This window comes from Phyllostomus discolor, chromosome 4, assembly GCF_004126475.2.
Source record: "Phyllostomus discolor isolate MPI-MPIP mPhyDis1 chromosome 4, mPhyDis1.pri.v3, whole genome shotgun sequence".
Taxonomy (NCBI): Eukaryota; Metazoa; Chordata; class Mammalia; order Chiroptera; family Phyllostomidae; genus Phyllostomus; species Phyllostomus discolor.
The window spans coordinates 6006821-6021429 of record NC_040906.2 but is presented as its reverse complement, the minus strand read 5'-3'; the positions used below and the strand labels follow the sequence as shown (position 1 = coordinate 6021429).

General features: G+C 43.2%; 1 protein-coding gene and 1 pseudogene across 1 annotated transcript in view; both read left to right on the top strand.

Moving 5' to 3' along the window:
- The first annotated feature begins 7 nt into the window (after window positions 1-7).
- The window catches only part of LOC114493818 (nuclear body protein SP140-like protein), a 61751-nt gene continuing 47149 nt past the window's right edge, over window positions 8-14609 (top strand). Inside the window, exon 1 of the mRNA XM_036025010.1 lies at window positions 8-221. The gene's annotated coding sequence lies outside the window, so the exon portion shown is untranslated. The remainder of the gene's footprint in view (window positions 222-14609) is intronic.
- Window positions 611-11736, top strand: LOC114494154 (annotated as a pseudogene).

Here is a 14609-nt window from a genome sequence, read left to right as displayed (position 1 = left end):
CACATAAGAGTCCCTGCAGGCTCACACAAAGACCATGAGTCCTACATTCCCACAGTGCTTGTCATCAGGGGCCCATGGGAATGTGGACCTTATTTTACCTTCTAGGAGGAAAACTCAGACAAATGCGAGATCTGCCAGGATGGAGGAAAGCTCTTCTGCTGTGAAAATTGTCACAGCTTCTTTCATGGGGACTGTCACCTCCCACCTGTGGACACAAAGAGGTTTGTGAGATGCAGCCCCCTGTCTCCTTTTAGAGACCAATCCTCCTGTGATGCACACTCCCCCTGTGAGGTTCCTCCTTGTTTCCTGATGGAGACAGAGTGGGGCTGGAGGTACAGGGTCCAGCAGTATGATCCTGGGAGCTGGTGAAAGAAGCTAGCAACAAGGGGGTCATGTTCTCTTCTCTCCTTGGGGAGCAGGGGCCAGAGGCTGGGTCTTTCACCAACACACTGCTACTGTCCTTCCAGAACTTTCCCAGCACAGACACCTTTTCATGGGAGTGGTGGTGCCAATTGTCTGTATTCTGGGCTTTTTCAGAAAAGAAAGAAAACATGGCCTGGTTTCCTCATTTAACTACATTCCAACTGGATGATGAAACCCTAAGGTCCGCATGGGTTTAGGTTCGGCCTTTGGTGCTCAGGTTGATGGTCAGGGCTCCCTGTGCTCCCAGCAGCTCAGACACGAAGAGGAGAGCCCACTACCCACCCTGACTCAGCCTTCTACCCACTCACCCGCTGTGGTTACCCTCTATGGGTATCACATAAGAATTCTGGGTACCCCTGATGATGTCCCCTTCACCCACAGTCTGTGCCTAGTGGCCGTTCCTTAAAGACAACAGTGGGTGTAGTGATGGTGGCGCTTTCTGGGCTTTGCCCTTTCTCACATATCTGACATCTCAGGAATGGTTGGAATTGTACCTTGTGCACAGTAGAAAATTCTTCACAAGGTCTGCAGTTTTACACGGAATCTGAGGTCCTGATGAAGCGGATGGATCCTGGGAGGAAGTTGGTGAGTTGAATGTGACCCCAAGCCTTTTCTGTTCTGCTCACATGTAAGAAGTCAATCAGTCACAAGATGAGAGGGAGGCTGTCAAATGATGCCTCCTCTTCTGAATGTGTCTCAGCCACACTGAAATCTCACCAGAAAGTATATGCAGGAAAAAAAAAAACAGGCATTACCTGTTAGTGTCCAAGAGCAATTCCAGTTTGGGTATAATTCCAGAATAATGATGTGGCCTTGTGTCTCTCAGGGTGTGCCTCTGAGCTCATTCTCTTCAAGCTGTTTTTCATTCACTGCCGCCTTCTTTTGCAGAAATGTGAGTTCCTGCTCTTAAAGGTCTATCACCATTTAGAGAGCAACATTTTCCCAAATATTCCACATGGAAGTTATGTGAGTAACAACAAGAAAACATCAATACAGACCACCATGATATTACCTGTCCTTCACATGGACACTTGTGATATTTATGATCTGAAGCCCCTGGGAGGGAGAGCATGAGCTACTTTATTGTCACCGTGGATTTCTGCTGGATTGGATGGGAATCCACAGAACACATTGAACTCTGTCAAAACTCCCCATTTGATTGCTATTGGTATATTTTTCACCAGGTTACAAAGGCTTCTCAATACCTAGGGAAACTTAGGAAGTTGGACATAATCAAGAAGAAACTAATCAAGGACAATTACTGCAAAGTGCAAGATTTTATGGAGGCCATGAACAAATTTTTTCATGACCCCAGGGTAAGTGGCTCCCATGCATTCATTGCATTTTCTTTCCATGAGTTTCTCTGCTCTCATTTCCTGGTGCTGGGCATTTTTTAGAGTTTCCCTCAGATTTTATGATCAGCCAGTATGATCAAGAGTTCAGAAAGTGAGTTGGTTTTTATATAAGGATTTCAGCTCACCGAGTAGAGGAGCTATGAGTGAGAAGGTGTGTCTGCATCCAGAACCACTTGAGAGCTTCAGTAAAGGCAACAGGTGCCTATTGAGAACAATCATGTCGTTCTTCCTCCACACCTACAAAGGAGACTGTATCCTGAAGTCACATTATTCCTCTTACCTCTCCCCATTTATACTTAATGAGACCTCTCAGAAGTCCCAAAATGCAGAGTCTTTTGCAAGTTATTCCCCATGACTAAAGGGGAATAGAAGTGTAGTGTGAAAGGAAGACCACTGGTTGTACTTAAACATCTGTGATGTTTGATTGTTTCTAAGATCTTAGGTTACTTTTCTCTCACCGAAAGAGACAACCCAAAGATAAGGAGTAAGAGTCCTCAAGAGTAGTAATGATTTCCTATTTCTGTCTAGTCATCAAGAAGTAATCATGCTGTTAGGAAACAAGTTACTCTTAGCTGTGTGTGTTTTTAAACGTAACCTGGTTAAAAGTTCTGATCATTGTCAATTGCAAGAGGTCTAATGACAAAGTAAATGAGTATCATTATTTTTGTCTGCTTTTTCTTGTAGCGTGACAAATTACATTTAAACCAGGAAGAATTTACGGAGAATTTCAAAAAGGTCTTCGCTATTCAGGAAACAAATTAGAACAGTGCACTGGTGCAATGCATGCTGTTGGCACCCTGAAACATCATGCTGCTTTCTGGCACATTTCTTATCCCCCTGCTGCTATGACGTTGGCTGCTGATGCCACCTCTCCCCAATGTATTGCTTTGGGCCAAATGGAGCTAGATTCACCTGAATGTTATATCTCTGTGGCCTAGGGGATGGTTCCCACACCAAAGTTGAACCAAGTATGTTCAGTGACTCCATGTCCCCCAGGGACTGAGGCTACAACTATTGTCCAGCTATGACCATATCCTTGCTTAGCTTTCTCCTCCATGGTATCCTACATCCCTTACACTCCTCCTCCTGAGAGAATCCTCACAATAAATCATGTATTCAATACACTTTATCTCAGGCTTTGCTTTTGGGAGCCCACTTTAACATAATGGTTTAAGCAAGCCAGCCCTTAGGCATACAGCACTGAGTTGGAAGGCCGGCTAGACAGACAGTTCCAAGCAGAATATAGATAGTACCTGGGGTGCTCAAGCAGTGTGGTTCCAAAAACATTCACCTTCAGTAACTGAATGTCATATAGGGGAAGATGTATACTACCTGATGCAATTGTCTAGCATTCACAAAGGGATAAATAGTAACCATAAGACTATATAATGTGGTGGCTATTTCTAAGCACCACTAATGTCTTAAATATTGAGTATATGACAGGCTTAAATGTATTGATTATCACCTACAACTAGAAAGCAGGCAGTAAGGAAGTCCTAGCAAAACCCCTAATTTTAAGAACGATAGAACTTCAGAGATGACTGAATTCTAAGCTCAATGTGGCCTCTTGAGTCAAAGTCAAGGCGCTGATAAAGAAATCATGAAGCCCTGAAACTCAGAATGGGGTTTTCTAGGTAGATGCACCTGAACTCTAAACTCCAGACCCCTCTGATCCCACAGACTTGCAAAACGGTCCCTTGTCCCTGTTGGTAGAGAAACTTGTCTTACCCCCCATTTAAGACTATGCACAGTTCTCTCAGAATAACAAAACTAGGAATATAAGAGATAACACCCCTAGCTGAACAATTCAGTAGAGCTTTAGGGCTAAGGGATTTGTGTGGGACTGCATCCTGAAAAAGCAATATTACAAGGTACCACTGATGGGCAGTGGAGGCTACTTATACAGGTACACTGTCCTGGGCCACAGAGATTAATTAGCCTGGTAAGTTCCAAAGGCAGTGATTCTTGGTGATTCTTAGTGGCTTGCTATAAAGCAGAGTGCACACTAGATAGAGTGAAGGAAAAAATACTAGACTTGCCAGGGCCAGCAAAATGGAGTTGGGGCACTCAAAACCCTTAGGAAGATGGCACAGCTCTACTCTCTACAACTGGAAACCCCATCCTTCAGGTGACTGTGTCCTCAGGACGCCTCAGAAACACCACCTTAGTGAGCATCAGAAATGCACTGTTAAGAGGGTGCCTGCATCCTTAAGATGATCATGTGGGACTGTCCTCTGTAGGCTCGAATAATATAGGAATCATGTACAGAGCTGGATTCCCTCAGAGCAAAGGAAATTATAGGATTCCAGAGTAATTTAAGCTATGTGGCAGTACTAACTTATCAGAGAAAGATGAGTAATCTCCATAATGAGCAGCAAGCTTAGAATGACAACCAGAGATCCTGAGCCATAGATGTCTAAGGAAATAGCTCATAGAAGATGATGTTCTCATAGGTAAGACAGAGCAACCAACAGGGTATTGCTTCATATATTTCACAAAAAGTTTGTTAAAAGATGATCAGATGATTCAAATGCTACCTGAAAGAAAAGACAACATTTTTTTGCCTACTCTCCAGACCTCAGCCAATCCTTGCTCCAGAAGCTATTGTTGGAAATGAGGGCAGTTTTTATCAGAAAGGAGGATGCAAATGTACACAGTAGTAATTCCTTGGGTTCTTCCCCAAAGGGGCCTTTGGCCATTCATTCAAGCAACCATATTCAAAACAAAGAAAACATATAGACATTTTAAGGATTAGTAATACAGTGTCTCAGTTCACATTTGAGGGCCCGAAACACCACCTGTTAGTGTACACTTCTGAAGGTAAAGTAAGGTCCACCTAACATTGAGTCCATGCAGCCATCCAGCAGTCATTTCCCAAGTTCCCAAAGGTATAATCAGGACACACATAGCAGCTGGCCAACCTGGTTTTCTATCCTATCATTCCTTAACCTAGGAAATAACAATCACTGTCCTAGGAAAGGCCAGAAGGAAGGCTCTGAAACTGAAGTTTTCTTTACTGAAAATAGTAAGTTGAAAACAATGTCATAATTCTGGTGGAGAGGAGAATGACAGCGGTTGATACCACCTGCAAAGATTTAAGGTTCAAGGGGTTTAATCAAAATTACATCTCCATATGATTCAGCTGTCTGGATTAGGCAAAAACTAGGTGATTTCTGGCTACTAGATGACTAATAGAAACTCAAGCAAAGGTGGGGCTTGTGGCACTCAGCACTCAGACCTTGGTGGACTGCATTCTGCTGGTAGCAGTCCCTAAAGAGAGAGCCCAACTAGTGGTTCTTCCCTTCTGCAGAGTACAGCCCCTCATACCATCTGGCCAAGGAGCTCCGTTGTCAGTTTTACCTGATTTGGTTCCCAAGTCACACCATACCAACCATGGAGTCCATTCTAGTACCATGGCCAACCAGAAAAACAAATGTGCAAGATCCACTCAACTGCCGAGTGTTGCCCCAGTCCTGGCCATTTAAAAGGCTTGGGAAGACAACCCTGGCAGCCACACCAGCAAGCCTATGGTTCAGGTGATATATGCAGCCAGATTTGTAACTCCATCTAGCAAGAGAGCCCACCCTACAATGCTGTTCAATTGACTAACTCAGCCTGTGGCCTCACCCATTCGGGGGTCCTACCCAATAAGCTCACTCAATCATAGAGTGTAGTTCATAACCCACCCAGAGAGGGAGTCAGGAGAGTGACACTGCCCAATTGTGGAATAGTTTCTATCCCTACCCAACTACATCATGCAATTGGGGGCCTTTCCAAGTCAGAGGTCTGGTCAATTACCAATTATAAGAGCAGAGCACAGCCAACAATTTTATTTATTGTGAGGCCAAGTCTGTAACCCTGCCAACTTAAGGAAACAACATTTGGCCTCACAAGGTTTCATATCACATTCCAAGGCCCAGTATGACTGTGAAGCCCTTCTTGTTGTCCCAGCTGAACATGAAGTCCATCCAGAGGCAACATCAGGCCAGGGAACATATCCTGAAACTTCACCCACCCAGGAGCCATTGCTAAATAGAGCCTGTAACTCTGACACATTGCAGAGTCTGACTTGTGGAACCTCCATATCCCAAACACAGCCTGAAACATCACCCAACAACAGGTGATGGTAAAGCTCAGCAAGTGGACCCATCAAGACCCAGAGAACAGTCAGCAGCCCAGCCTGATCAGGAAGCCCAACCAGCAGACCCACAAACCACACAACTCAGCCAGCATGCAACCACCAAACCCAGAGCACAGGCATTAACTTTTCCAACATACACCCTGATACCATGCCCCACACCCCCACGAATGCTACCAAGTCTTCTGTTTGTTCTCTGTTCCAAACTGAACTGATGGATAAAAATATTTTCATGATGAAGTGAGCCTTTAAAGTCTGGAATAGACACTGCTTACAACTACTAAGACACTAGTATGCTTTAATAACTACCCCTAAAAGTGGTGATCTATAAATCATCTGACAAAGACTTTAGAATAATCCCCTTAAAGAAGTTCAGTGAAGTACAAGAACCCATAGACAGAAAACTAAATAAAATGAACAAAACGACAAGTTCAACAAAGAGAAACTATAAAAAACAGCTAAAATCCTAGAGCTGAAGAATACAATAAATATGCTAATGAATTTAATAGAGAACTTTAACAGCAGACTCAGTCAAGCAGAAGAAGAATCAGGGAATTATAAGATACGTTATTTAAAATTATGCAGTCAGAGGATAAACCAAGGATGTGAATGAGTGAAGAATGCCTACAGGATTTATGAGACATTATCAAGTAAAACATAAGAACATTATGGGAATTCTAAAATGAGAAAAGTAAAAGAAATGGAAAGTCTGTTTAAAACAGTAATGGTTAAAAACTTCCCATGTTCCTGGAGCAAAAGAGACTTCCAGCTTCATGAAGCCCAATGGACCCAATAGGTAGAAACTGAACAGGGCTACACTGAGTCACTTTATAATTAAATTGTCCAAAAGTCAAAGACAAAGGGACAATTTTAAAAGTAGCAAGAGAAAAGTGACTTATCACATGTCAAAAGCCTCCATAAGTATATTAGTGTATTTCTTACCAGAAACTTTTCATGCAGGAGAAAGAGGAATGATATATTCAAGATACTGAGAGAAAAATCTGTCAACCAAGAGTAGTACCAAGCAAGGCTGTTTTTCAGAAATGAAGGAGACATAGTCTTCCCCCAACAAGTAAGCTGAGGCAGTTTGTTGGAAACCACCCTGCCTGGTTTCAGGAGCTGTAACCGCCCCCATGGTTATTGCTGACTAAGCGACCTTCGGACCATAAGCCACTAAGGAGACAAAGCTTATCTCCCTGGCAGGAGCACTGCTTCTGCTCCTTCTTTCATAACTGGCCTGCAATGTTTGGTCAGTTAGCCAATGACCGGTAAGATTCCCGAAGCAAAGAACAATCTAAGACAGTCATGATCACGTACAGGTCCCAGGGAAGGACTTGGGAGTCTATAGAGAAAGGGGGTGATGGGCCCTTGCCCCTGAGCTTTGACAACGCCTGAGTCTTCATTCTGTCTTCTAGAAGTCTCCTAATCTCTTGGCTGCCTTGCCTCCTCTGCCTGACTTAATCCTGAAACAATGATAGAGGGAGGTGCAGCCCTGTGCTGGAAAGGGCAGGTTCCCTGGGTGATCAGGCCTGAGAAAGAATACATAAACTCCTGTGAAAACTGCTTTGCTAAGAATGCTCTTAATTAAATGATAAAGGCCTAAGCAGGAAATGAGTTTGTTTCCCAAAGGTCTGTAGCTCTTTAGCTAACAGACCCTGACAGAATAAACCCTGTTAGTTCTTTGTATGCTATCTATTGTTTGATCCTTACTTCCTGACAGCGATTAATGAACTTTACCTGTTTTCCTGTGTAAATTGAAACCCAATAAAAACCTGTGAAGGCAAGGATTGGAGCGCTCCTCTTGAGCAAGTTGCCAGGCCGCTACGAGGCACTCTCCCCTTGAGAGAGTAGCCATGTCATCCCTTTTCCTCCACAAGACTCGAGTGTCCTTGTGAATTTGTCTCGTATTTCATCCATAACACCGCAGGCACTGTGGGCCAGTGTCCGCGACAGCAGTTCATCACCAGTAAACTAGTCTTACAAGAAATGTTAAAGGGCCTTCTTCAAGCTAAAATAAAATGATGTTAATCAACATCATTAAAAAAACATGTAAATGAGTAAAACTCCTTGTGATTTAAAATATGCAATTGAATTGAGATCCTCCAATATTGTAATGATGTTAAATGCTTCACTACAACTACACTTTAAATGTTAAAAAAATACATTAAAGTATCCATAACTAAACAAATACCATATGATCTTACCTATAAGTGGAACCTAATCAACAAAACAAGCAAACACAATTAAAGCAGAGACACTGAAAATATCCATAACTATAATAAGTTATTTTGGGATACACAATATTACAAAGATGTAAATTCTTACATCAGTGCCCTTATATAGTGTGGGGAGAAGTAAATAACACTTCTCATATGATCAAATTTGAGTTGTCATCAGCTCAAAATAAAAATTATGAATATAAGATATTTTATATCTTATAAAAGATATGATATTTTATATTCACATGGTACGCCTCATGCTAACCACAAAGGAAAAACCTGTAGTACATACACAAAAGATTGTGACAAAGAAGTCAAAATAAGCAACCACAAGTCATCAAATCACAAAGGAACACTGTAAGAGAAAAAGAAAGCAAGGAAAAAGATATACGAAACAATAAGGAAGGATTAATAACATTAGAGAGCTAAAATGCCGTACTCCCAACAATATTAGATCATTCAGATAATTAAAAGAAAACTGACAGATATGAAAGACACTATAGCTCAAATGAGTCTGGCAAAAATACACATGTTTCATCCAACCGTAGCACAATACACATTGTCCTCAGGCACACACAGATTTTTTCAATATAGTTTACTGATTATGCTATTACAGTTGTCCCATCTGCCCTCTTTATCACCCTCCACCCTGCATACCTACTCCCACCCATATTCCCCAGCACTTAGTTCATGTCCATGGGTCGTACATATAAGTTCTTTGATTTCTACATTTCCTGTACTACTCTTACCCTCCCCCTATCTATTCTGTACCTACCATTTCTGCTACATATTCCCTGTACCTTTTCCCCCATTGCCCTCTCTCCTTCCACGCTGATAACCCTCCATGTGATCTCCATTTCTGTGAATCTGTTCCTGTGCTAGTTGTTTGCTTAGTTTGTGTTTGTTTTTGTTTTTAGGTTGAGTTGTTGACCATTGTGTTTTTTGTCATTTTACTGTTCGTATTTTTATCTTCTTCTTTTTCTTCAATAACTCCCTTTAACATTTCATAGAATAAGGGCTTGGTGATGATGAACTCCTTGAACTTGACATTATCTGAGAAGCACTTTATCTGCCCTTTCATTCTAAATGATAGCTTTGCTGGATAGGGTAATCTTGGATGTAGGTCCTTGCCTTTCATGACTTGAAATACTTCTTTCCAGACCCTTCTTGCCTGTAAGGTTTCTTTGGAGAAATCAGCTGATAGTCTTCTGGGAACTCCTTTGTAGGTAACTGTCTCCTTTTCTCGTGCTGCTTTTAAGATTCTCTCCTTATCTTTAACCTTGGGCAATGTAATTATGAAGTGCCTCGATGTGTTCCTCCTTGAGTCCAACTTCTTTGGGACTCTGAGCTTCCTGGACTTCCTAGAAGTCTATTGCCTTGCCCAGATTAGGGAAGTTCTCCTTCATTATTTGTTCAAATAAGTTTTCAATTTCTTGCTCTTCCTCTTCTCCTCCTGGTGCCCCTATTATTCAGATGTTGGAATATTTAAAGTTGTCCCAGAGGTTCCTAAGCCTTCCTTGATTTTTTGAATTCTTGTTTCTTCATTCTGTTCCGGTCAAATATTTTTTTCTTCTTTCTGGTCAAAACCATCGACCTGAGTCCTAGTTTCCTTCCCATCACTATTGGTTCCCTGTACATTTTCCTTTATTTTACTTTTCATGACCTTCACTTTTTCCTCTATTTTGTGTCTATACTCAACCAATTCTGTGAACATCCTGATTACCAGTGTTCCCAACTGTGCATCTGATAGGTTGGCTATCTCTTTGTTGCTTAGTTGTATTTTTTTCTGTGGGTTTGATCTGTTCTTTCATTTGGGACTCTTTTTTTTTCTGGGCATGCCTTGTTATGTAGTGCAGGGCAGAGACCTAGGTATTCACCAGGGCAGGGCAACCCATCCTGCTGTGTTATGGTGCTGCTTGTGGGGGAAGAGTCTAGGAAGGAACAATACCACTTGTTCAGCGTTCAGCCAGCTTTCAGTCACTTCCTCTGCTACCCACATGCCAATTGGGCCCTTCTATGCTGATTCCTACATGGGTGGGTTTGTGTGCATTCTAAGATCCTATGTGTCTCTCCAACAAACTCTTTGTGAGGCTGGGAGTTTCCCTCAACACCTCAACCCCTATAGGTTTTTTCAGTCAGAGCTTTGAGGCTTTAATTCCCCACACTGGAACTCTGGGTTGTATGATCTCTTCCTCCCAGTTTGTCCACACACAAATGTGGGACCACCTGCTCTGCCAGCCACCACCTCACCTGGTCAGCCAGCCACTGCCTTGCTGTGAGTCCTCTCTGCCTTGGCTTCCCCTCTCTTCCCCTCCTACCAGTCTGTGTGAGTGCTTCTTCTTTAACTCTTTTGGTTGTCAGACTTCCATACAGTTCTACTTTCTGTCATTCTTGTTGGGTTTTGTTTTCAAATTGTTGCTGTCCTTTTGGTTATGACAGGAGGCACAGTGTATCAACCTATGACTCCATGTTGGTTGGAAGTCAGATTTTCTAGGATAAACCGTAACTTAGGTAATAAGTCTAAACATAACCTAGAAATTAAAAATTGTGTCTTTAAGGCTTTGGCTGAGTGCAGGCAACTGCAGTGTGCTGCGGAGCCAGAGTGCTGAGCCTGCCTCCCTGCACGCCATGACCCACAACCCCAGACCTTGGACTTCTTTTGGCTTGGCCCGCACACCCCAGACCTAGCCTGGGGGGCAAAACAGGGGGGGTGAGTTGTGGGTGACAGAAGGAGGAGCAGTCTCAGCCCCCACTGGCCAAAAGGACTCTCAGAGTGCCTGCCTGGAGCAAGGTGCTGCAGAGTGACTCGGCCTAGGAGGACAAGGATGAGTTTTATAGATGTTATCTACTGGTTCTGACAGATCATCACTGTTGTCCTAGGTGCCACTTGGGGAGCATTACCATTATGAGGTTTCTTGGGAATAGAGGGGTTTTGTTTGATCAATGCAGGAGTCCTGTACCTCTACCTCAGCAACTACCTACAGAGAGATGAGGAAGAATGTGGCGGCACATGGGAGCTCACGAAAAAAGGGTTTATGACATCTTTTGCTTTGTTCATGGTCATATGGATCATCTTTTACATGGCCATCCACTATGACTGATGGTGCACAGTGCCCGCCTGCTTCCTGTCTGGTCCAAAGGACCCTTTTAATTTAAAGCACAGAAACGTGATTATAGGGGCACCCAGCCACGTGGAACCTGAACACCCATGTTTTCTGGACCAAGAATCAGTGTGTTGGGGCTCAGTGTTTCTGCGAGCTTTGTAACCTGAAACTCTTTAAAGAACCATCCACCTTTTGGGGAAGCATTTCTGAATTGTCCATCACCAACCACTTCTTCTTGGATACCATCATGAAACACCTATTTGCAGAATGGAGCTGTCATTTAACTTTATGCAAATCTGGATCCAGGTGAAACATTAAATTGTCTTCCTCACTTCTCCATCAGGTGTACAATTTTTAAACTATCGGTGGCATTTCAAGTCTTCTGAAAACAGCATGGCAGTACATGCATGGTTCATAGCACAGTACAAGCAGCATCAGGTAACAGTTTCCACTGTAGAAGGTTTTCAGATACTTGAATAAATCACATCTCTAATTGACCAAAATAAATGTGTGTTTTGCAATTACAATGTTATGAAACTAGAAATCAGTAACAAGAAGAAAACTGGAAAATTCACAAATGCATTGAAATGCAATCCTTATCATGATTCTAATGGATATTTTTCCAGAAATAAAAAAGTAAATCTTAAAATTCCTGTGGAACCACAAAAGATCCTGAGTAGACAAAGGAATCCTTAAAATGCAAAACAAAGCTGGAGGCATCACATTTTATGATTCAGACTACAATGCAAAGCTCTAGTCATCAAAATAGTATGGCAGAGGTGTAAAAACAACACATAGACAAATACAAAAGAATCAAGAAATAAATCTATGTAAAGGCAGTTAACTAATATTTGACAGAAGACCCATAATACTCAATGGGGAAAGGATAGCTTCTTCAATAAATGATGTTGGGAAAAGTAGATATTCATAGGCAAAAGAAAGAAACTGGGCCTTATGTTGTACTTCTAAGAAAAATCAACACAAACTGGATTAAAGACATAAATGTAAAGCCTGAAACCATAAAACTGCTGGAAGAAAACATAGAGAAACGGTTTTTGGCATTGGTCTTGACAATGATTTTATATATGTGGCACCAAAAGCCCAAACACCAGAAGCAAAAATAATCAATTGGAATGATATCAAACCAAAAAGCTTCCACACAAAAACAACAACAAAATAATCAACAAAATGAAACGGCAATCTATGAAATGGGAGAAATTACTTATGGACCAGTATATCACTAAACAAGTATTTCCAACTGATTTTTTTAACTGCTCAACACATTGCTTTCAAGGGTCTAATTCCCCAAAGAGAGCCTGGCTGGCAGGCTTGCCGACAGGACAGCATCTGAATTAACAGCCCCTCCACTCCTGCACACACAGCGTATGTGTTGTCCACCCAGTGAAACCTGTGTCTCTGGAAGAGAGGGCAGGTGGACAGATGGCCATGGGGACCATGGCTGACTGAGGACACCACCAAGATTATCGCAAAATGGGTCATGCTGTCTAACAGGAGAAATAGGACAGTCCCAGGCCAGTCATAGGGACCACAGATCCTGGTACCTTTTCAATGGAACAGCTTGTCTGTGGCCTGGTTTCCCTGTGCTGTAGAGAAAAGGGCTGAATTTGTCATCATGCTAGAAGGGAGAGTGTCTATCCCACCCCACTGGACAGCCAAGAACAAGGAAGGACACTAAGCAGCCATCTTGTCTGTCCCGTTTACCTACTCTCAGATGTGGGCTGTTTGCTGGGGAGCTCAGCTGTGGTCTTACCTGGAGAGCGTGGGGTTGTGGAGGGATCTGCAGCTCCTGAGGTCATCCCAGAGAGGCCCCTCTCAGCGTCAGCTCACACACTGCTCCGCTTTGCTGGAGAGAAGTGCCGTTTGTTGAGGAGACCCGATATTCTCCAATTGTCTCTGTGAACAGTGGGTGGGGAGATCTCCCAGCAAGGCTTCACAAGGGCCCACATCAGAGTTCAGGGGCTGAATAAATAAACCATTAAAAAAAAACAGATTTGATACCATCATTCAATCTCTTCCTTTACCAAAAAGCAAATATTCTTAGTCTTCTTGGCAACATGTATTTCTCACCATTCTAGGTGGCCTGCAAAGTATTACCTCCACTGAAATGTTAGGATAAACCCTGTTTTTGCTCCAGCCATATTGTTTGCTGTGTCATTTTATTTATAAAGGAGCCCACTCTAATAGGCGTGTGTTTCTGCTCCCATGTACAGAAGTACAAAGTGTATCTACCCTGGCTTGTGGGTCCCCTAACAAATATGTGCCTCTGACGCTCTGCACAGCAGCATCTCCCTTCCTCGGTGGGCAGGGGCTCAGGGCCACTGGGCCCACTGGGCTTCTCCAGGAGTCAGAACAGGGCTGGGCCTGGGAGTGTGCAGCGTGGTCTGCTGCTTATGAGTAGGAATGAGACTTCTGCTTCTGATCTGTAGGAGTGACTTCCTACTGAGCCAGCCAATTGAAGAAAACAGCTAGAAGCTCTAGGCAATAATCGGAGAACAACCCTGGCTCGTGTGGCCCAGTGGACTGAGTGCTGGCCTGTGACCAAAGGGTCATCTGTTCAAATCCCAGTTAGGGCCCACGCCAGGGTTTCCGGCCAGTTCCCTAGTCGGGGGCACATAAGAGGCAACCACACAGTGATATTTCTCTCCCTCTCTCTTCTTCTCTTCCCCCCTCTCTAAAAACAAATTAAATCATTAAAAAAATAATGAGGAAACAATGCTTAAAATGTTGGAAGAATGAACAAAGACAGGACAATTTTGCAGAGAAATCAAATCTCACTTGCAGCCAACACTTGATGTTTCCAGTTTACTGTCACCAGGCTCTGACAGCAGCCACAGGTTTGTGTGATGGTCAGCACTTTGACAGGAAGTCCACTTCCCTCACGGTCAGCAAAGTCAGGCAGCCAGAGTTTCTGTGGGGTTAGAGGGTAATCTCAGAAGAAGGGAACATCACAGAGAAACCTCAAATTTTATTTATAAACTCTCCCCAAGTCACCAAACGTAAGTTCCCACCCAACTGAAGGCACAAAGATGAGAGAGATGAAGACCAACACACCAAGCTCTTCCTGGGAAAAGGTGGATCAGGTACCCGGATTAGGTGTGTGCCAAAAGTAACCCCTAAATCTGAACCCTAGGGTTGGATTTATCCACAAGGCCTCAGGCTGCTACAATCAACTGCACAAGCCCATGAACACACAAATGCACAGGCAGTCCACACCCCACAGACTGCTCTCCCTGTGACCTTGAGCTTGAAGGAGCACCAAGTCCAACCCTCTCCAGCCAGATGAACCCAGGGAGACCCACCAGGGAACAGACTCACCTTTCACAGAACTCCCAGCCTGAGAGTCTCCCCA